General features: G+C 44.4%; 1 long non-coding RNA gene across 1 annotated transcript; it reads right to left on the bottom strand.

Moving 5' to 3' along the window:
- Window positions 1–9,320: 9,320 nt before the first annotated feature.
- Window positions 9,321–20,090, bottom strand: LOC143435114 (uncharacterized). The gene is made up of 3 exons (XR_013105115.1): window positions 17,196–20,090; window positions 16,668–16,866; window positions 9,321–15,438 (listed from the first exon to the last, which is right to left on the bottom strand). It is a non-coding gene; the product is annotated as an uncharacterized LOC143435114 (long non-coding RNA).
- Between the last annotated feature and the right edge of the window lie 1,534 nt (window positions 20,091–21,624).

Here is a 21,624-nt window from a genome sequence, read left to right as displayed (position 1 = left end):
GTGAGACCTGCACACAGCACCCTGGGCATCAGTGTGCACCTCACCAACACTGAATGCATGAGCATCCAGAGCACACATGTTGCTAAACACAGCACCCCACTTCACCCATGAGCATGCTTCTTGAGAGAAAAGACCCCAGGCCTGAGTCACTATCCTCCCTGGTCAATTCCTTCACTTCTCCTCCATTCGTAGCTTGGCTGACCTAACAGACTCCCTGCTCTACACATTCTCCTCCAGGAAGAGTTCTTCTTTCCTGCATAGTATCCCAACTCACCTCAAAGGACCTGGGCATATTCCAGGTCAATTGCCTACACTTGCCCACATGGTACTATCAGATATCAGAGGTCTGAGAACTCAGATGTGGGCCCCCGCTGAAGCATCATAGTGGAGTCTCAAGTACCAAGATCACCCTTGGTTTGTACCAACCCTCTATTCCCTGCAAGATGAGCATCTGGGTTCTGACAGCATTGCTCGGCACTTCCTTCTCTGACCTGGCTCTCTTCTTCTTACCTTACCTCCTCACCCCCTCCTTCATTCTCTCTCTCTCCTCTCTTTCTTTTTTTTCTTCCCATCATAATTCTCTCCCTTCTTCCCTTCTTCTCTCAAAGGCAGCTTTTCCATCTGAATTCCTATACCTAGTTCTGTACTAGCTCTAATATTGGACAGGGGCACAGACAACACCAGCAACTCTGGTGCTTAGGTAGGGTGTTCCGATGACCCAGAGCACTTCAATGGGAGAACCCCAGCTTGAGTTTGTCTTCACAGCACAGCACAGCACAGCACAGCACAGCACAGCACAGTACAGCACAGCACAGCTCAGTACAGCTCAGTCTACCTTGTGGTGGATAGCCCTGGCCTTGTATTTTGATGCTAATTCTACTTTCCTGGGAGGGGCTGCAGAGGAGGAGTGAATCAGTACACAGGTGACTTCTTGTGAACCTTCTGCCCATCTTAATTTGTAAAATAAAGGCTAGAGCCCGTGATTGGGCAGAGGAAGGGGGTGGAGAAAAACAGGTCTGGGGGAGGAGAGAGAGAAAGAGATTGAGAGAGAGAGAGAGAGAGAGAGAGAGAGAGAGAGAGAGAGAGAGGTGATGGAAGAGGAAGGCAACAGGGAAGGAAGACAATGGAGGAGGAAGAGGTGGAAGGACAATGGAGAAGAAGCACATGGCCTGGAAAAACCATATGTTATAAGGGATCTCATAGCTGGGGAATAGAGTAGTGTAATGGTAAATCTGCCCAATCTAGGTGTGCAGTTTATATTCATAATTATTGAGTTGTGTTTTATTTGACCGGTCTTATTTGTGTTGGAGATTTACCACAACATCCCTGAACCTCAGCAAAGGGTAGAGATAACTCTCTTGCAAAGACTGACAGAAAGACCAAGAGAGGAAAAAAAGAGAGAGAGAGAGTAGTCTTCTATAGGAGACAATGTGACCAAGGGGATCATAGAAAGTGAAGATGCCTGACTGTGTATTTCTATATTACACAGAGAACCATTCTCAGCTGCCCTGCCCTGCAGTTCTGAGGACAGGAGATACGAGTTCGCTGGGATTCTTGCTGCTTCAGCGTCCCTCGTCTGTGTCCCTGAGAAGACAAGGCTCTTACCTCATCAGGTACTCCCCTGAGAATCTCTGTCTGGCTCATTTTGGAGTGACAGACAAGGAGGCATGGCTCCGAAGACTGATTTTAAGTTGGGACAAGAGGTACAGTTCTCAACACTCCCATGTCTTGCAAGTGTATCCACAGTAATACTCCCTATACCCAAAGAGGCTAATTAATATTGTGTAGTGGCTATTTAGGAAAGTATTCCATTTATAAAATAGACAACAAGCCATTGTAGTTTTTCTGGGACTTTAAGAGCCCTCTGAAGTTATAGTTAAGGAAAGCTTCCTGTTACGTATGTACCAGTTTCATAGATGTCTTTCTGCTTCTGAGATCCCTGAGTTAAGGAACAGCCAGCAGGCAACCTCTTCCTTCAAAGCCTCCAGCCAGAAAGCAATAGCTGGTCACACTCAATATAGGGCAGATAAACCAGGAGGGCAAAGTCATCAGGAAGCAAGGAGCCTTCTGGGTGGGTGGTGTTTAATATTTATACTTAAAAGCAAATTAAGGACTGTTTAAAGGATGTTTGCAGGAAGAGATTGGATTTACTTTAATTATTTGGTTATTTGTCGTTCCAAACCACATTTATTAATCAAATGAAAACACAGCTTTTAATATATTTCATTTCTTGAAAAAAAAAACACATAGCTCACTGAATTATTAAGTGACAACATTCTCACTGGCGTCAGAGCTCTCTTCCAGCTACCACCCCATTGCCACAGGTTTCCCCAAGTTTCCATGTTTCCCCAAGGACAGGAACTCTTCTGTTCTTCAGAAGCTCCTATCTGCATCAGTATTGCTGAGGTTAGCTCTGTTCTCTCCCCTCTCCATTGTGGACAGAACTAGAGAGCAGAGCTGCCCTGGGATGCACAGGTGGGACCTTCTCCTCAGGCAATAGACAATATATTCCTCTAGTTCCTGGACCCCTTGAATAGTCACCAGGAGACTATATTTAATTTTAGAGAACAGGGGCTATGATGGAGGCCCTCCCCTCCCCCATGGTATATGTGTTGTCTCTCAGGACAGAACTTTCTCAGTGTTCCTCCCTGTGATGGACACTCACTGGGTACCAACTCCTTGCCTCTTTGGGACATGATCAGCTCTACTGTATCTCATTATGACCATCAGAATGGTGGCATCAGAATGGTGGCCACTGGAACTTTTGCTCCTAAGGACTCCCCAGGGGAGGAAAGAACATGAGTCAGAGCTATGGACAAACATAAACATTCTGCTTTAGATGTGGTGACCAGACAAATGTTACTAGAGGAATGTAAGACAGACAGTGGTCATGGAACACGTGATCTAGCTCTTGTCACCTCAGGGAGGGTATGGTCCTGCCTCCATTGTCACAGAGTATCTTCAGAGTACACATGAAAGGCAGGTGCTTGACTGCTGTAGAATGAGAGAAACATATGGCTGACCAGTGGACAAGGGTAGAGGAGAGGCCACCGGTGAGGACATGCCCCATATCCTTGGAAACTATGTCCAAGACCTTGTCCTAGTGAGAGATATGCTTCTGGGTAGGTCTATCAGGATATTTCCGGGACAGATTAACTGCAGACCAGCCACCAGAATGAGTTGGGTGGCAGCCCAAATGTGAAGAGGTCTTGGAAGAAATGAAGTCTGACAATGGTGGAGCCCAGATCTTCTGCTTTCCAAAACGGAATAAGGAACAGCACATGTCCAGGAATCCTCCAGGCCTCCAGCACCAGATTGTGACTAAACAGCTATGAGGGTCTCAGCCTCACAAGCATGCAGACAGCAATCATTAGACTACAGAATTCCTGCTTTTTAAGTCAGTCTAAAAATCTCACACCACAATATATATATTTATTCATCAGTTCTAGAGGACTTTAATACAGAAATGGGCTCAGCTTTGCCTGCAGCTGGGATGAGATCCAACCTTTCCAGTTCTATGCTTCTTGTTAGCTTTCTGGTCTTGTTACCAAACTCCTTAGCATAAGGTTATAGTAGCTCAAAGTAACTTCCACAGAAGCCATTAGCCACCATCAAACCTCTCTCTGTTTATCCTACAGCTTCTGGTACCTTCTGAATTCTGCTTCCTCACCCCTGCACCTTGTACTCCTTTATGTCAGATTCCAGGCCTAACAGAATCATCCAGCCTGGGAGGCGGGGTTCTGAAGTTCTGAAACCATACCCTAGAAGTTTCATCTGGAATTCTGAATGGCTAGAGCCTGCAATCTGCACTTGCTAATAAACATAAGCACCTGGCATTTGAGCATCCCCTATCAGGCATCTAAGTAAAATTGTACTGGATCTCTTTTCAAGAAAAATAAATATGTGATGGTGTGAATGAAAAGTGTCCCCCCATAGGATCAGGCATTTAAACACTTGCTCCCGGTTAGTGGTCCTGAGGGAAGAGTTTGGGAGTACTGAAAGAGGTACACTACTAGGTGTAGGTGTCGAGAAGTGTATATAATCTCACCCTGCTTCCAGTTTGCTGTCTCTGCTTTGTCCTTGCAGTTGAAGACATGAGTTCTCAGCTTCCTGTTACCGTGACTCCCTGCTGCCATGCCTAGAGCCACGGTGAACTCAGCCCTCTGAATACTTACACCCAAATAACTCTTCCTTCTCTCAGCTACCTTGGTCATGGAGTTTTATATCTAGGCAATGAAAAAGTTGCTATCACAAAAAGATGGGAGATAAAGTACAGCTTTTGGACATATCATAGCAAATACATCTCTGGACATTCTCCGTCTGGGGCTGTGTGGAGAACTGGTTCAGCATGCTGGTCTCTGACTGTTGTTTCTCCTACGACTCACAGATACTAACTACCACAGTGTCATCTCAGCCTCATCTGCCACTGGAGTCTATCATCAAGGTGAGCAGTGATATAACTTACAGCAACTTACAGACTTACAGTCTGTCTCTCTCCCTGGTGGTCACAGGATAATCTGTCCTGCCTGATCAAATGAATGACCATGCTGAAATCATACTACAAGAAGTTTTATCAGGTAACACAAAACATGTTCTTCAGTGTACATATTCCTAGGATGTGTATGCTGGATTTTGGAAACTTGACCCCTTCCTCTTGGGGATGCTGCAGGCACATGGTAACCCCACTAACTCAACCTAGCAAGGGTATAAAGATGCAGGCAGCATGTGGTCTGAGAAACATGAGGCCAATTCATAGTCAAAACCAACTCTTGGTCCTGGGGCTCCACAGCATACCTCATGAGTGATGGCTTCTGACACCTTTATCTGAACATGAGCATACAAGGTTAAAAGGTGGAGAGATAGTGGCTTGTCAAAAGTCATCCACAATATAAATGGGGAAGCATATGGTTCTGTAGAACCTGGTACCCATGTCACAATGCATCTCTCCAGACCCTGAAGTTCTAACACCGGGACCATGATGAGTTCATCCCCTCTACTTCTGTCACCTCTCTCCTTCAGCCATCATGTCTGTCCAACACCCCTGCATCCTACCTTTCAAAGAAGTATGGGAACACTACTGTAATGCCCACTCGCCACAGTGTTAGAAGTGAGGTCGGGTAAACGCACAGAGCTGGACCTCTATAGTATCCTCTGTTGTGGATGTGTTAGCTTCAAGTACTCATGGTTCTCAGTGTCTCCACATCAGATCCGTTTTGTCTATGTGCCTAGAGTTCACTGTGTGTATGTGCACAGTCCATCTCATTATTCTTGAATCTCTGCAACTCAGCTCCTGTTGCTGCAGTTCTGAGGTATCCCCTCAAAAGGCTATAGCACCCTCTTCACAGAAAGTCTAGTAATGTTTCCCTGCTTCACAGCCTGCCGGACAGACAAAACTTTGATTCCTCTCTGTCAACCTTACCAGACACCCATATCCAAACTAGAAAAACACATCCACAACATCTGCCCACTTGGGCTTCTGAGCTCTTTCTTAGCATCTGCATTGGTGTTGGTGCACTGAACAAGCACACAGTAAGACTCCACCATCAGTCCTTATGTTTCCCAAGGATTTCAGAGAAATACTCCACACAGAAACCTGCAGTCATTATTCTGGACACAAGTATTCTAAAGTCTCATCTGTTCCTCCAGATGATGCTTGATAAATGATGTACCAGAAGATTGTGTTAGAAAGCCAATGGAGAGGCCAGTAATGTCTGGTGGATGTATGTAAGGGTGGGTCTATAGATAACTACATGGGTGTACAGATGAGTAGATAGATGGATGAGTGGATGATATATTGATTTAAAGAACTGGAAAGTAGTTTCTTAGACTCAGCACACAAAAACTGTGGTCCAAAGGGGACCAACACTGTATCTCCTGAACTTGATGTGTAAGAGCCACAAAGGTGATACTGGTTTTGAAGGCTTTAATGGGTTATGAAGAGCAGTGGAGGCTTGGCACTATGTCCCGGAGTAGAGATTCTGAAGAGAGGCTGACAGAAACCATTGGTGAAGGTGCAGCTTCAGTTGCAGATAAAGCTCCAGGATTGACGGGTTATTCGAGTTGCGTGTAGATGGGTCAGATTCCCTAAAAAGAAGCCATGAGAGACTCTTGGTGAAAGTTCAGCCCAGCTGCAGTATGGACCCACCAGTCTGAAGAGGCCAATACCATGGAACAACCATCAAGGACAGAACAGCTGTGAGTGAAATCAGACTGGGTCAGAAGACAAGATACATGCCATATACAGGGCAAACCTTGAATCCAAGGCCTTTGAAGCCCAGAAGATTGAGTCCCATACATTAGACATTGAGTTATTTATGCTTCTGAGTTCGGTTTTACGTTGTTCAGACTGTACTATGCTCTTCCTTCTTGGAGTAAGAAAGTATTTTATTTTATTTTTATCTTACTTTATGGTTTTTCAAGACAGAGTTTCTCTGTGTAACAGCCCTGGGTGTACTGAAACTTACTTTGTAGAACACACTGGCCTTGAACTCACAGAGATCCTCCTGTTTCTGCCTCCCAAGGGCTTAAATTAAAGGTATGTAACACCATGCTCCTGGTATAAGAAAGTATCCTAATTTTCTTTTTTATTTTATAGAAACCCACACTTAAGAGACTTTGAGATTTTACAGAGATTCTGGATATTTTCTAGAGGCTTTGAGTAATTCACAGATACTTTGGACAATGAAAATAAAGAGTTGCTTTATGTTTTAAAGAGACTAAATTTTTAAAGAATGTGAAATTTTAAGATCATTTGTGTTTCATATTCTGATATTGATATTAACACAAGATCTTGGGGTGAACAAAAACAGTTATAATCTAAGTGACGTGTGTTAAGTTGACAAAGGGTTAGTTATGCTGGTCAGGTTTTGTCAACTTGACACAAACCTAGACTCATCTGAGAAGAGGGAATTCTAATTGATAAAATGTGTCCATAAGCCTGGACTGTAGGCAAGTCTGCATGGTACCTTCCTAATTAGGGATTGATGTGAGAGGTCCCAGCTCATGGTAAGTGGTACAACCCCTGGCTGGTGGTCATGGAATGTGTAAGAGAGCAGACTGAACAAATCATGAGGAACAAGCCAGTAAGCAGCATCCCTCCATGGCCTCTGCTTCAGTTACTGCCTTCAAGTTCCTGCTCTGTTTAAGTTCCTGCCATGACTTCCTTCCATCATAGACTGTAGTGTGCAACTGTACAACGGAATAAATTGCTTCCTCCCCAGATTGCTTCTAGCTATCACATTTTATTGCAACAAGAGAAATCCTACTGACGGTAGATGACTAGGTAGATCAGTGGGTGTGTGGATGGGTGGAGACATCAGTGGAGGTGTTGGGGGTGGATAGATGGATTGAAGGATGTAAGGAGAAATGTAAAGGTGAAAGGGAGAAAGAAAAGAAAGACATCGTCAACTTGACAGGAATTAAAGTCACTGTGGAAAAACACCTCTTGGTTATATCTGTGAGGGAGATTCAGAACTTTAACTGAGAAAGGGAGACTTACCCTAATGTGGGTGGCACTATGTCATAGTTGAGGACCTACAGTACATGAAGAGAGAGAAAGAGAGAGAGAGAGAGAGAGAGAGAGAGAGAGAGAGAGAGAGAGAGCTGAGAGAGAGTGCCCATCACCCTGACTGCTCAGATGGTGTATATACAATGTGACCAGCTTTCTGTAACTGTTGTTGCCACCTTGGACTGTTCTCTCAAGCCATGATCAAACACAAATGTTTCCTTCCTTGAGCTTCTCCTAACAGATATTTTGTCACAGCTGAGAGAAAATTAACCAGAACAATAGGAAACATAAAATTCTTCCATGTTAATCTCTTTCACAGGCTCAGCCCGTAAAGCTGTTCCCTTTATTGTAGTAACACCTCAACAATCCCTGCCTGTCCAATCCCAGCACCTTCACGAGGTGAACCCACTTGAGCTGTACTTTCTTCTCCATACTTGCTATACAAAATCTTGGTCATCCCTGGGCCTTTCTACAACAAGCTCTGGGCAGGGAGCTGGAGGGACTGTGGGCTTATTTGTACCTGTAGTTCCCATTGATAGATTCAAAGAGTTTCTTTCCTTATTCAAATACAGTGAGTGGCCCTCAGAACAATCAGTCCAGAGAAGGAGCCATGGCTACGCTACCTCTCCCCTCAGCCACCTGCAGCTATGCCCATTGGGCTCTGTGCTTTAGCTGTTGGAACATGGTGGGAGCACAGTCTTTTGAAGCACTAACATGGTGGCTAAGCTTTTGGAACAGGACTCTATCTTCATCCGTAAGCCCTGCTGAACAATGAAGTCCATCCTTCGTGTAACAAGGCCCATGTGAGCATTTGGCAGGTGCACCGTAGTAGCTCTGAGCGGCAATTTCTTCTTCCCTGTGGAAACAGAAGGGCACTGTCCTCCTTCAGCTTTAATGCTGTCATCCTAATGAGCACCCCAAAAGTGATAAGCACCCTCATTTCCCTCCTGCCAGCACACAGGCCCTAGGGTAGGATTATTTGTGGAGCGAGAACTCCAACAAGCAATTTTTCCAAACGACCGGCTCGTCATTAATTCTTATTGATGTTAAAACTTTGCTTTTTAGGGAAGAAAAAAAAAAAAAAAAGCTGTTCCCAGAGCACCATACTGTATGTCAATAATAGGAAGGAAAATAAATGTGAAAACATGCTAAATAATTGCCCGACAGTACTTCTGCTAATGACCGCAAACTTCTACTATGCTAATTTTTCTCTACACTTTTAATTACTGATCAATAATACTTTGCAGTTGACATTTAAAAATGCTGAACCACATGTAGGAACACAGACCAAGAGAAAATCTACAATGTGGGACTGAGGTAACTAAATCAATAAACTTTGCCATTTAACAAATAGTAACATGTAAACAGCCACCGAGATTAGCAGGCGTGGAGGGCTGAGCCTGGAGGAGTTAATTACTGTTCAGTAACAGAGTCCCGCCTGTTTTCTGGGAAAAGCTCCCATCAGGCTCTCCTGTCTAAAAAGCCTCCCTCAATACTGAGGCAAGCAGGACACATGCTGGGAGGACATGTATCTCTGAGGGACAGACAGGAAGGGCATTTCCATGCATGGAATCCCGCTTCACCGAAATCTAAGGTTCCACCCAGTGGCTATAATTGATAGACCCATAAAGGCGTGAGACAGAGGTATGAGATTTTCACACCATCTCTCCTGGGCGTATCAATACCATGCCAATCATTCATTTGGAGTTTAAGGGATTGAGGTAATCAAATATCCATCCACCTTGCAGACTGAAGAAAAGGTGGGCTTTGAACATGCATGCAGGCCCTAGGAAAATCAATGTTTGCAGCTCACTGAGGGAGAACATAAGCAATCTTCATTTTTATTATTATTAGCAATAATAATAAATCTCGACTTAAGCATCGCAAGCATGTGATTATTGAAATGTCATTTTCTGCAGGAGGGTAGAAGTGATTTTTCTTGGCCAAGCTGAAGCCTGGGCTTTCTGGGCTACCAGGTATGCATGCTCATAAATGGCAGCCCACCTTTTTCTCCACACCAGTGCTGCCTGCAGATCCAGCAGCTTCTTGTGTCTGGCTGGTGGAATCTGAACTATGTGGAAGACTGTGAGCTTCCCTTGTTCTTTGCTCTGACAGGCCCAGGATGCCACTGCCAAGTATGTTCTTCCTAGCGTGTCAGTTTCCCAGAAGTCCTGAGTGTTTCCTGTACGAGCATATCTGGTCCATTTAGAGCAGGTGGCAGCACTCTCTTGAGCAGAAAGAGTTTAATCCATTGTGATTCAATCCAACTGTAAGTGAGACCTCATTCTGGAGGTGGCATCCAGCTTCGAACCCTGATGACAGGGGTCTCCCTCTGCTTCTTCCCATGGCTATTATATGGTGCTGATTCAAAGAGCCAGGTAAACAGAGGCAGCAGGCTTTGCTGCTATCCTTTATAGAAGCTCTGGGTGGATTTCCCCACACTGACTTCCACCCAGTGCTGCTGTACCCTCCTGTCTTTGCTAGGGCCCTTGAATGTACCTGCTTCCCACCTCCACAGCAGTGTGGTTACAGAGGCAGTAATGACGATACCACACACCCAGCATCCCTGAAGCTGGAAAATGCTTTCAGAAAAGAAAGCTGATTGACACATATCTGCATAAATTACCCATCCCTGAGTGAGAGGAAACAAGAAGTTAAGCCCTGAGGACAAGAACTTGGCCTTAAACGCCATCAGATTTGACAGCTCAACAGCAGCACTGTGCTGTTAGAACCCTGGCTGAGTGGATGATCCCCTGTCTCCCACACAAAGCCTTCATCCTCTACACACAGGGTGGGGCTCTGACCACTGTGGATCATGGTTCCTCAGGTCTGGGCCAAAGATGGTTCTGTTACTGCAGCAAGGTACTGACAGTTGGAACTCCCAGGCCTGTCTGCGGCTCTCTAATCACTGAGGGACCACAGGCCACAGGCTGCGCAGGGCATGGCGGCAAGGGCCAGAGTCAGAATGGAAACCTCTCTGCACTCTAGGCCCAGTGAATTCATCACTGAGTATAGCAGGAAGGAATTATGGCATTGATAAGGAAAGGGCACATAGCAGAGGCTAGCACTAAGGAGGACACATAGCAGAGGCTAGCACTAAAGTTGGGATGAGGAGACCGGAGCTCTAGATCATGAGAAAAGACATTAAAGTAGGTAGAACTGAGAGCGCCAAGTTAGGGATAAAAGGAGGAAGGGATGCTGGAAAGGAGGGAGGAAGGAGGAGGAGTTCAGAAGGGGAAGTATCAGGAGAAAAAAGAAGAGTGGAGGAGAGAAGAGGAAAAAGGAGGTAGGGGACAGGAGAGGAAAGAAGCACAGAAAAAAAAAAAAGGAGTCAGACGTGGAGGAAGGCAGACAGGGAGGAAGACACAGGAGGAGAATGGAGGAGAGTGGAGCTCTCGCCCTCACCCTGAGTCTTTCTCCTCTACTGCATAGGCTCCTGAGAGGCTCTATTGACAACTGGGCATGGGACTTCTGCCAGTCACTCAGGGTGAAGAGCAGGTAGAGCCTCGTGATCTTCACAGAGCTCCCTCCATTAGTACAGCTTGCTCCCGAAGCCCCAGAAAGTACAGGTCAATAACATGGAGTCACTCTACACAGAAGCACACACTCCACCACTGTCAGGAAGCCTGTCTACTCAGGGCAAAGCCGGTGGCGGCAAGGGTGGAGGTAGGCAGGTGGTGAGGGAGGCTGGTGTGCCTGGCTGGCCTGGTGCTTGGCTCAGCAGGGACCCTCTCAGCAGGGCCCAGGTGAGAGGCTTTAGACTGGTGTGTGGTAGAGCAGTGTTCCACCACTAAGCAGCAGCACCCTGGCTCTGTGAATGAACAACCCAGTGAAGCCAGGGAGCTCTTCTGTCATCCCTGCAGATGAGTTCTCAGAGGGAACCAGCTAAGTCCACCCTGCAGCCAAATCAGCATCTCAGAGTGAGAACTGGGGAGGGTAGAGGCTGGTAATGATGAACAAGGGTCATGAATCTGTCACTGATGAACTTCTCTGCCTGGGAGTCTCAAGTCCCCTGTCATGAATTTGTGTTTATGACTTTATTTCGATTTTAATTCTTAGAAAACTTTAATTAGATTGTTTTAAACAGGCTGCTAATCATTTCAAAACAATAAATATGTATCTTATGTTACAATTAATTCCAAAAACTTTCCCTCGGATGAATTTGAAAAGGAGAAATATTGAGAAATTTCTTTGTGGGAAAGGAATTAACAAAAAAATAAAGTCAGTTTCCATTGTTTTCAGATGCATGTGCTAGGCTGGATACAATTATCCCACGCCATAGACAGGGCTCCATTAGTGAAATGCAGCAAGTATGCCGCCCCTCAGATGGTCCTGCCAAGCCCCTCCTCGAGAGGCAGATTCCCCTGAACTCACTCTGAAGAGTAACTGGTACATATCCTCAGGGAAATCACACATCCATCAGCTCGAGTTTGCTCCTGATTTCTCCAGAAATATCTAAACAAAAAAACCAGGAGTAAATTAAGCATAGTTATGATTTCCCAGGACCTTTGAAAAGCCCTTCCTCGCACTGCCGGCATTCATGGAGCCAGGAGCCAGCATCTCTCTCCTCCATCTGCTTGATTCTTCTCAGACCCCAAATCTCAGCATGCTTCACAAAGTTAATTTTTAGCTGCTTGCCATCATCAAGTGGTACAATGGTAGAGTGAGGGCCCAAGCATGCTGGGCTGTCTTCCCTCCTACTGCACAGTTAACTGCCTTTGATCTTATCACATAGTAGATAAATAACTGAAATAATCTCCATTTAAATATATTAGGTTGTTTGACATAGGTACTACACACGAGGAAAATCAATACTGATTAGACACTTGCCAGATACAATGTAAACGCATACCACAAAGTCTTTATGGGCCAGATAACATCACAGAGATCCCGACCAGAGTCAATAACCATTAGTTTTAAAAAGTGGCCACTTGAACTTGTGTGGATGGGTGTGTGCCCCAGAACCAGGTTGCCCATGGGCGTCATATGTGAGCTTCAAATAAGGAGTTCAAGAAGCATTGCACTGTTGGTCACAGCAACAGGGGAAGCTTTTGAAAACTGAAGTATGCTCAGGTTCTGTTTGGGTTAAAACACTTCAGGCATTTTGCTAGTTTGGGGAGAAAGTTGAAGAGCAAAGGAAGCCACTCACAAATACAATTTAACTCAAGTATCCACTTGTTCTCCTGGCATGGCCAATTCAACTCCAGGCTCTGTCCTTTGAAGCTGAGATGTGATCCCAACACCAATGTGTCTACCCCTGCAGATGCCAGGAGACGTAGAGTCACAAGTCTATCTGGCAATGTTTCTTTCCAAGGCTGTCGTTATGAGTATTCACAACACAGTCACTTGCCATAAAATCACATTAGACTCTGAAGAGTCCATATAGGTTCTTCTAATCCTATCCAGACAACTAACACTGGAAGTCAAGGTTCCTGGGCATCGAGGACAAGCTGAGATATGGGTTCACTGACACAATGGAGAGTTAAAGTCTTGAAATTGTTCTTTGAGTGAAGAGACTCGATGTTGGTCCAGGCATCCTGAGCCCTGAAGCCCAGCCTGCAACAATGTTTCTCTTTGCTGTCAAGCCCAGCCTGTGACAATGTTTCTCTTTGTTTTCTCTGTCTGCAGTCATTCCAGGAAGACAAGGTACATCAGTCAAGAGGAGAGTAAAGATGGGTCCCACTGCTGAGAGCCTTGGGAAAGAAAAGTCCACCAGGACTGATGGAGGCAGGGATGTAGGAGGCAGTGATGCAGCAAGACCCAGCATGCCTCTATGTCTGCCTCCTTCTGAAAGGAGAAGTGGGTGGAAGGACCATGGCAACTTTCTAACAACACTCCCCCCTCCCTGAAGCTTTCTTTGTAATCACAGGATTCCATGCCCTGTCACTTTCCCCACCCCCACCAGCCCAGCTAATGGTTTTAAAGGGAAAGGAAATGACTTGTCCTCACAGCCAGGCCTTGACACTTTTATGAGTCATTTGTAATGAAGCTATTCTTCGGCTTTAATGGAGACCTTGATTCTGACCACTGTGAATAATTGTCAAAAGGTGATTAATTAAATATTCACCACTCCCTATAAAATTGATCAACATATTACATTATGCTGTTCCGAAGTTATTTTATTTCTCCATTCTCTTTGCAATTCTATGCATTTAAACAAGCTTTAAACTGGAGCTATATAATTTACTGCATATTAATTATGCACACACACTGACTAAAGTGAGAGGGAGTGTTTTACACCTTGTGTAACTCCATAAAAACACTCGGTCGTGACTCACAATGCTGGGAAGCCCTGTCCTGGAAACGGAAGGCTTAACGGTGACTTCCTGTGTGCCCAAGCAGAAAGCTCGGGTAGCATGAGTTAAGACTGGCCACCACATAGTTCAGACTACCGTACAGTCAATCTGAAATGGTTTCCAGGGAAAACTTCATCTGACCAAGTAGAAGGACTATAACCATCTAAGGATGCCCATTATCGCATCAGACAAGACACTAGATTGTCCTTGTTGAACTGTCCTTTCTGTCCAAGGCAGGCTCAGACTGTGGTTCAAAAGAAAGCCAAGGGAGGGAGGCAGAGGCAGAAAACATTACTGAAACAAAAATGAAGCATGAACCACTGTTCACAACAGGAATCTCTGGGGCTAACTCTGGTCTTTCATTGTCTCTGTGTCTATGTGGAAAGCCCTAGAAAACAAGTCCTTCTGTTCACATGCTCAAAAGCTGCTCTCTGATGTCTGGGAGACATGTTGGGATTACATCAAGGATTAAAAGCTCTTATTTCAATCACAAAACCTGACTTAGAGCCTTGATAATCAAATCATTATTCATTATTTACGTTGTGAACCATTAGAGCCTCCCTTTATAGCCCAGGCTATCCTCCAACTCACTTTCCTCCTGCCTGGAATGCTGGGAAAATAGGTGTGTGACACCACACTTGGTTCAAACCAAGGAATAGATATGAGTGATTGTGTTTAAACTCTTTAAAAATTACTTTGAGGAAGGATGTGTAAAATGAAACTCAGAAGGCCAAATCTTCCATTGCCTGTGACTCTGAGCTTGTCATGGAGAAATAAATGGGGTCAGGTGCTTGGGACAAAAGCACCACATGTTAGGTGAGGGTCCTGAAAGCAGGGCTCTGCAGCAGACATGTGCATGCACACAGTGCCCCTACTGAATGCACAGAGGGCTTCAGATGCAGTCTACATCTTGGGTCTTGCTGCAGACGAATGCTCCTGGTACTGAGCCCAGGCTACTGAGGGTCTCTGCTGAGAGCCTCGGAGAATCCGTCCAGCTGCATCCTAGCCATCCTTAGAGGAGGCTGTTTGGACGCAAATTACTGATTTCAGTGAAGCAGTCAATCAACCTCCTTTTCCCCCTGTAGGCTGTTAAAACGTCATTGAGTGAACATAGCAGATAAAAAAAATGATGAGCCAAAAAAATCATATTTCAACTTGAACAAACTTGCTATTTGTAGACTTGATCACATGAAACTGGGGCAGTCCAGCTGATTTCGGCAGCAGCTACAGGAATGAACCCCACAAAGGGACTGAGTTTAATCATCCAATCCCAGACTGTATTGATTTTGGGAGTACTTGCAATGACTATATAAATAAGCCATTTCTTTGCCACTGTATCTACAGCCGGTCATGAACCCAGAACCTTCACAACCTGGTCCAAAGTGAATTATGCCCCGCAGAAATAAATTAATAAAACTAACACAGCCAGCCTTCTCCACCGAGTTATTTTCACGTTTCAAGAGCTTAAAAATATAAAATCAATAATCATTTAGTCATAAGGGTAAATGAAGCGACATAACATCAAAGTCTACCCTTTAGCCATTCAAGCCGTCCTGGGTGATTCATCCCGTCAAAAGGCAGTGGTAATAATCCTTTCCACTCGGAGACAAGCTGCCACACAGCTGCAGTATTATCCTAGGGTAAACAAGTTGGGAGAAAATATTAAAAATCAATATCTGTTTCCTCCTATCAGACCAGATGGCATCCATCATAAATCCGGCCAGTAAAGAGTTCTTGGAGTTGGTACCCAGAGTGAGGAACCCAGCGGAATTCACCACATAAAATGGAGATGCCTGCCTGACAGGAACTGCAGGTGGGAGCTAGCTCTTCAAGAGTGAAGGATTTCACAATAACAAACATTGTTGAAATTACAATTAAAGAGGAAAGATTAGTTGTAGATACAGGATGCTGAGAAGAAACCATTGCCGGCACAGCAAAGTGAGAACCCAGACATCAGCTGCTTCCCTTGTGCCTTGTCACCCAGTCACCTGCTTCCCTTGTGCCTTGCATGGTGATAGACTGGGAGCTGACTCTTGCAGAAGCAGCAGCCAACTGTGCTCATTCTGGAGGGGATAGAAAGTTCTGGAATATAGTCCACTGTTTGGGAAACAGGAAGCTGACAGTTCATTCTCCAAATCAGCCTCAAATTTGAAGATCTGGCTGAATTTTATTATTTCTGGAAAAGGGGACACTATCGCTGCTGTTCTTATTGAAGATCTTAGTATCTTCCATCAGTGTTACCAGGATGTGTGTGCACCAACACACACACACAGAATATATACACATGCACTCACACACACACATGCACACATACTCAAACACACATACATTATACAACATGCACACACACAGGCATGTGCACACAGTCATACATACAAACATGCATACACACTCCCATACATACGTGTGTATACACACACTCATATACCATACATGCACATACACATATTCTCTCTCACACACACACATATATGTATACACACTAACATACATTCATGAATGGACTTGCATGCATGCATGCATACAAATTCATCCACACATAAACATATGCATACTCACATACACGCATACACATATATCATACATGTATATACATCCCCACAAATACAAACACTTACATTCATATACACATGTACATACATACAAACAGACTTTCAAATATACACACATTCTTACATACACAGTACTCACACACACTCACATGCATACATGCTCACAATATTACACACTCACACACACTACATTATCATTTGGAAAGCACGGAGTCATGGGACACAGTTACTCCTTATGAATGCTTGATTGGGGACTTCACTAGAGAGGAGTGTTTTGATTACCTATCTCCACACCACACACTCCCAAGTCACCTGTGTCTCAAGCCCATCCGGCGTCTCCTCAGCATTTCCTCCTTGCTATATCAGAGTCTTAGGAAAAGCATTTGGCGGTTTGTTTTTCCAGAGTTGCATCACTCCCTCTTTCAGGCTCATAATGAATGTGCCTCTTGGTTCACCAAGAGTTCCTTATTCAGACACTGCATAGATGGCACTTAAGCTAGTTCCCAGGAACCTGTAAAGGAGAAGGAAGTCAGTCAGACAGTCATTAGATCCTCATCACTGCTAGTGCCAGATGATAGTTAGATCCCCTCCCCTGTATTGCCGGTGTCCGAAAGTGGCTAGATCCCCACCCCTGCCCATGTCAGACGGTGGCTAGATTCCCATCAGTACCCATGCCAAATAGTAGCTAGATCCCTATGACCATCAGTATTGGATAGTGGCTACATCTCCAACATTGTCAGTGTTAGTTGGTGGCTAGATCCTCAAGCCTGTATTGCCCGTGTCAGACAGTGGATAGATCCCCACTGGAGCCAAGGCACTGGGACTTCATGGTCAACTCACCTCTCTCTCCAACATATAGAGATTTGCATTATTGGTTTTCGTCTTTCTTTTTGTTCTTTCGGGGATATACATTAGATCTGGGGCCTCATACATTCGAAGCAAGGTTGGTAGTACTGAGCCACACACTGGCCTATTTTAAATGTTCTTTTAGCCTGGGTACTTGAGGGTGCGTTTTTACTACCAGTTGAATCTTCATCTTGGTCTCAGTGGCTGCTACTAATGTCCATGTGGATCTTGATGCTCAGCTGATGGGTTTATGACTTTCTCTGATAGAATGTCACACTGAGGCTGTGGGGTACGGAGCTCAGAGAGTTTCAGAGTTTGGGGTGGCTGGCAGAAGACATGCCTCCTCTAGAGGGCAGGGGCCTTGGCTCTGCATTCTATTAGCTATCTTGCACAGAATCATGCATTTCTAGGGTATCTAATTTTGAAACAACTGCAAATATCTCTCTCAGAAGCCGAACTGACAGTCTTTTCAGAAAGGCTGAACCAGTCCAGACAGCCCTCTTGGCATCTGGAGTATTACCCTTGGCCTGCTAATGAGGTAACACACTGAATAGTTATTCTGTCATCTGAACATGGCTTTTCTCCTTTGGCGGTGACTAGCTGAGCTCATGTCATTCAATTAGTTCACAGGGCAAAGTAGCAACAAATGAAAAGGCGGCATGTCCGTCCTCAGAAACTTCCTCTTTTGCAGGGATTTTATTGGACCATTAAGCAACTGAAATGAGACTTTCTGTAGAAAGTTTTGAGAAGTCTCATCCTTCTCTGTCCTGATACAATGTTTCACTTCTTGAATGTCTTGGAAGATGTAACATGCACTCAAAAGCTGCCACGAAGTGTCACTGTCCCATCTGAGGCCATCCAACCTCAGATACCTGCACAATCCTTGAACCCTCCCTAAGTATGGGAGGCCCTGCAACCCTGCTTTTTAAGAAATAGTCTCTCAGCAGCATTCTTCTTCCTGGCCATCAAGAAAGTGAACTTTGTAAATCCCTCTGGTTACTGAGACTGTACTTTATGTTGGAAGATTTTCATCTGTAACAGAAGTAATTTTTCTACTGTAGCCCAGACCTACACTTGCCAAAAGGTGCAAAACATGACTTTTACGAAGAGAAATCTCAGTGACCCATATGTATCTATCCTCTTTCCTGGAAACAGTTCTTCCCAAATGCAGTTTAGCTAGCCTTCAAAAGAGTATATGAAGGGATAGTTAGTGACAATTATCCACTTGTTCTCAGTAATTGCAGAGTTAATAATACTTATCTGTGCAGTAAGACATTATCTTATGTAATACCGACTGCAACATAATAAATACTGAGATTCCAGATCCTGGAGGATTACTGAACTAAAGCTATGTCTTAATCTTCCTATAACATCAGCCTAATGGTTGCAGGATATGCAGGCTCCCCAAAGGCACCACAGTCACAGTGCAAACCCCTTGTCTCACATCAGTGTTTAGGGGAGCACTGATGTGTGACTGTGCTACCCAGAAATACCACAGACCAAACCAGAATTCCTGCAGGGAGCTGAGGACCGGAGGAAGGCACTTGGCACCACCTTGCAGCTTCCCATTCAGACCCTTCTGGTGCTTGGCCTGTCTCTGCTGTGAGTTCTGCTGGAGTCTGCATCCTTATAGAAACTGGACTGAGATGTTTTTAATCCCAGGCTTGGATGCCTGGATGAAACAGATAAACTTCTGAAACAATAACTAGTCTACTAACCAAACACAAAGCAATAATACATATGGAGAAATCTACATGTTTCATAAGAAAATCTATTAATTAAATGCCCATCCCAGGGCCTCTATCACTACCTTTATCATGGCCATCATTGTGACCACTGGGCTTGGAGATGCTTCTGGAGATTTGAAGGAGACACATGTGGGTATCTTGTGGGTCCCTTTGAAGAGAGACTCATGTGCACATACTCTGGCAAGGGGGTGTTGATTTTAGCATTGTTGTGGCAGCCTTAGATGTTCCTTTTGAGCAGTCTGATAGACACAACCAGGTGCTGCATAAGGAGAGGATTTGCTCTTAAAAAGACATTAATAAGAAGTTGCATGATGGGCTGGAGAGATGGCTCAGCAGTTAAGAGCACTGGCTGCTCTTCCAGAAGACCTGGGTTCAATTCCCAGCACCCACATGGCAGCTCACAACTGTCTGTAACTCCAGTTCCAGGAGATCAAACACCCTCACACAAACATACATGCAGGCAAAACAATGCACATATAATAAAAGTGAATACAATTTAAAAAACCAGAAGTTTCATGATTGTGTAGAATTTCCCTTCATTAACCTAGATTCTACAGTCTGCTATGACTTCAGCTGTATAAATACATGTATGTAGGCTAACCTGTTTCTCCTGGGGAAAATACAAAACAGGAGAATGTTCCAACCCAAGACCTAGTCCTCCTGACATGTGTGAGACCATTGTCAAGGCACCGAGGCACAATGTATTATAGGAGGGTTTTCCTTTTTTTTTTTTAATGTAGAATCATGGAACTTCCTTTCGTACTTTTTTTTGTGGTACTGGGAGTCAAACCCAGGGATTCAAGAGTATTATGTTTGTGCTCTACACTTGAGCTACAATCCCAGCACGAAAAGTAAGGCTATACTCCAAAGTAACGATGGGAAGTGCCCAGTAGACGATACAAACCAGGAGTACAGGTGCACTGTGCTAGCCAGGTGTGACACAGCCTGCTGTGAGTAAGACAGGAAGTGAGTTAGGTTACAAAGACAAGAAGAGAAATTCATCACAGTGTGGTCTTAGGGAACCACAACACACCAAGCCACAAGGACTTGGGGCTCCACTATAATTTTACGGGGCAATTTTATAACATAGTTTTAATTAACCACAGGTGTCACTATAAGACCAGCTGCCTTGTTTTGGTTTTGTTTGGTTTTTTTTTTTTTTTTTTTTTTTTTTTTTTTTTTTTTTTTTTTTTTCTTAATGCATTTAAGTCTCTCTCCTGGTCTCAAGCACTTCAGGAGTTCTACTTTTCTATGCTGACATGGCCAAGTCCCAAGTACTACAACAGGCACAGCCAGTCCTGAAAATATCACAGAAAGAGCATCAGGAAACCCTGGTCACAAAGAGATGACCTCCTAAGACTGTCAACCCCAAGATCCTGAGGAACATGTGTTTTGGCAAGAAGCACAAAAAGAGCCTGAAGAAGATGCAGCCACAAGATGCAAAGGCCATGGTAATGAGTCAATAAAAGTCATTGTGAAGCCCAAGGGGTTCACACCAAGATGGCTAAGGACACCAACCATGACTCTGTTGACCTCCCTCAACACCCATCCCACATTTGGGAAGCAAATTCCTGACTTTACAGCCAAGAGCTGCAGGCTCTGCCAATGAAAGGCTGAAGTTCAAACCAAGGTGCAAGCTGCAGCTCCTGCCCTGGCTCCAAGTCTGCCTCAGGATGTTTATGAAGGCCCTGAAGTAAAAGCCTCTGTCTGTCCATGTGAAGATAAACGGACTGGTGTGAGCACCCTGGACAGGTGGCTACAGTGGTGCTCCAAATCACCCGTGCACACTTGGCTGGTGCACACTGCTGTTCCCACAAATAAACTTAAGGCTGTAAAAAACAAAATATATGTGTTCTATACCATCGCTGTTTGACTTAGAATCTAGATCACAATGGCATAATCAGTTTGTTATGTTGTACTGTTCCCACTCAAAATTTATCAAAACTCTATCCAACACAAATGTGTCAGTATTTGGGATGGCAGTTCACTGTTCTGTGTGGACTTACACTTGGTGCCAGAGGGGAAGGTGCTAGGAAGGCAGGGGAAGGGCAGGAAGGACAGACAAGTGAAGAAAGGAGAAGCCAGACTACACTGATTCAAAGTACAGGCAACATTCTGGAAATTCCATACAAATAACCAAGTAGAAATGTCAATTGACTGGCTGAAAACCTCCATTGGAAACTGTCTTTGAATCAAGAAGTGCAAAAACTTGTTGACCCTGAGATTCTAGAATCTAGCCAGTAGAAATATAACAAAGGAAGAGATGCATTTGTAAGATAGACCTGACAGCAGATGGCTGGAGATGAGAAAGGGATTCCCTTTAATTAGGAAAATGGATGAATGAGTTGTTCTAGCTTATTTTCATTCCCCAGAATATAAAGCAACCACAAAAACACAACTAATGAAACTATGTGTTGTGAATGGACAGGGCACTATGAGCAACTCAAAATCAAAGTGAAGCTTAACAGGTGGTTTGAGGAATAACTAGGCATCAGAGACCAATGGCCAAGCACCATAAGCACATTAGGAATTCCTGAAAGAGAGAAGGGGTGAAAAGTATATTAAATAAAAATACTGGTTATCCAATGCCAAATAGTCATCCCTGAAAAATACATACAAGTAATATTATACAGACCAAAATAAGTTGTATGTATATATATATATATATATATATA

The sequence above is a fragment of the Arvicanthis niloticus genome, chromosome 19 (genome assembly GCF_011762505.2).
Source record: "Arvicanthis niloticus isolate mArvNil1 chromosome 19, mArvNil1.pat.X, whole genome shotgun sequence".
NCBI classification, from domain to species: domain Eukaryota; kingdom Metazoa; phylum Chordata; class Mammalia; order Rodentia; family Muridae; genus Arvicanthis; species Arvicanthis niloticus.
The sequence above is the reverse complement of the archived record's forward strand: the minus strand, read 5'-3'. Positions and strand labels throughout refer to the sequence as shown.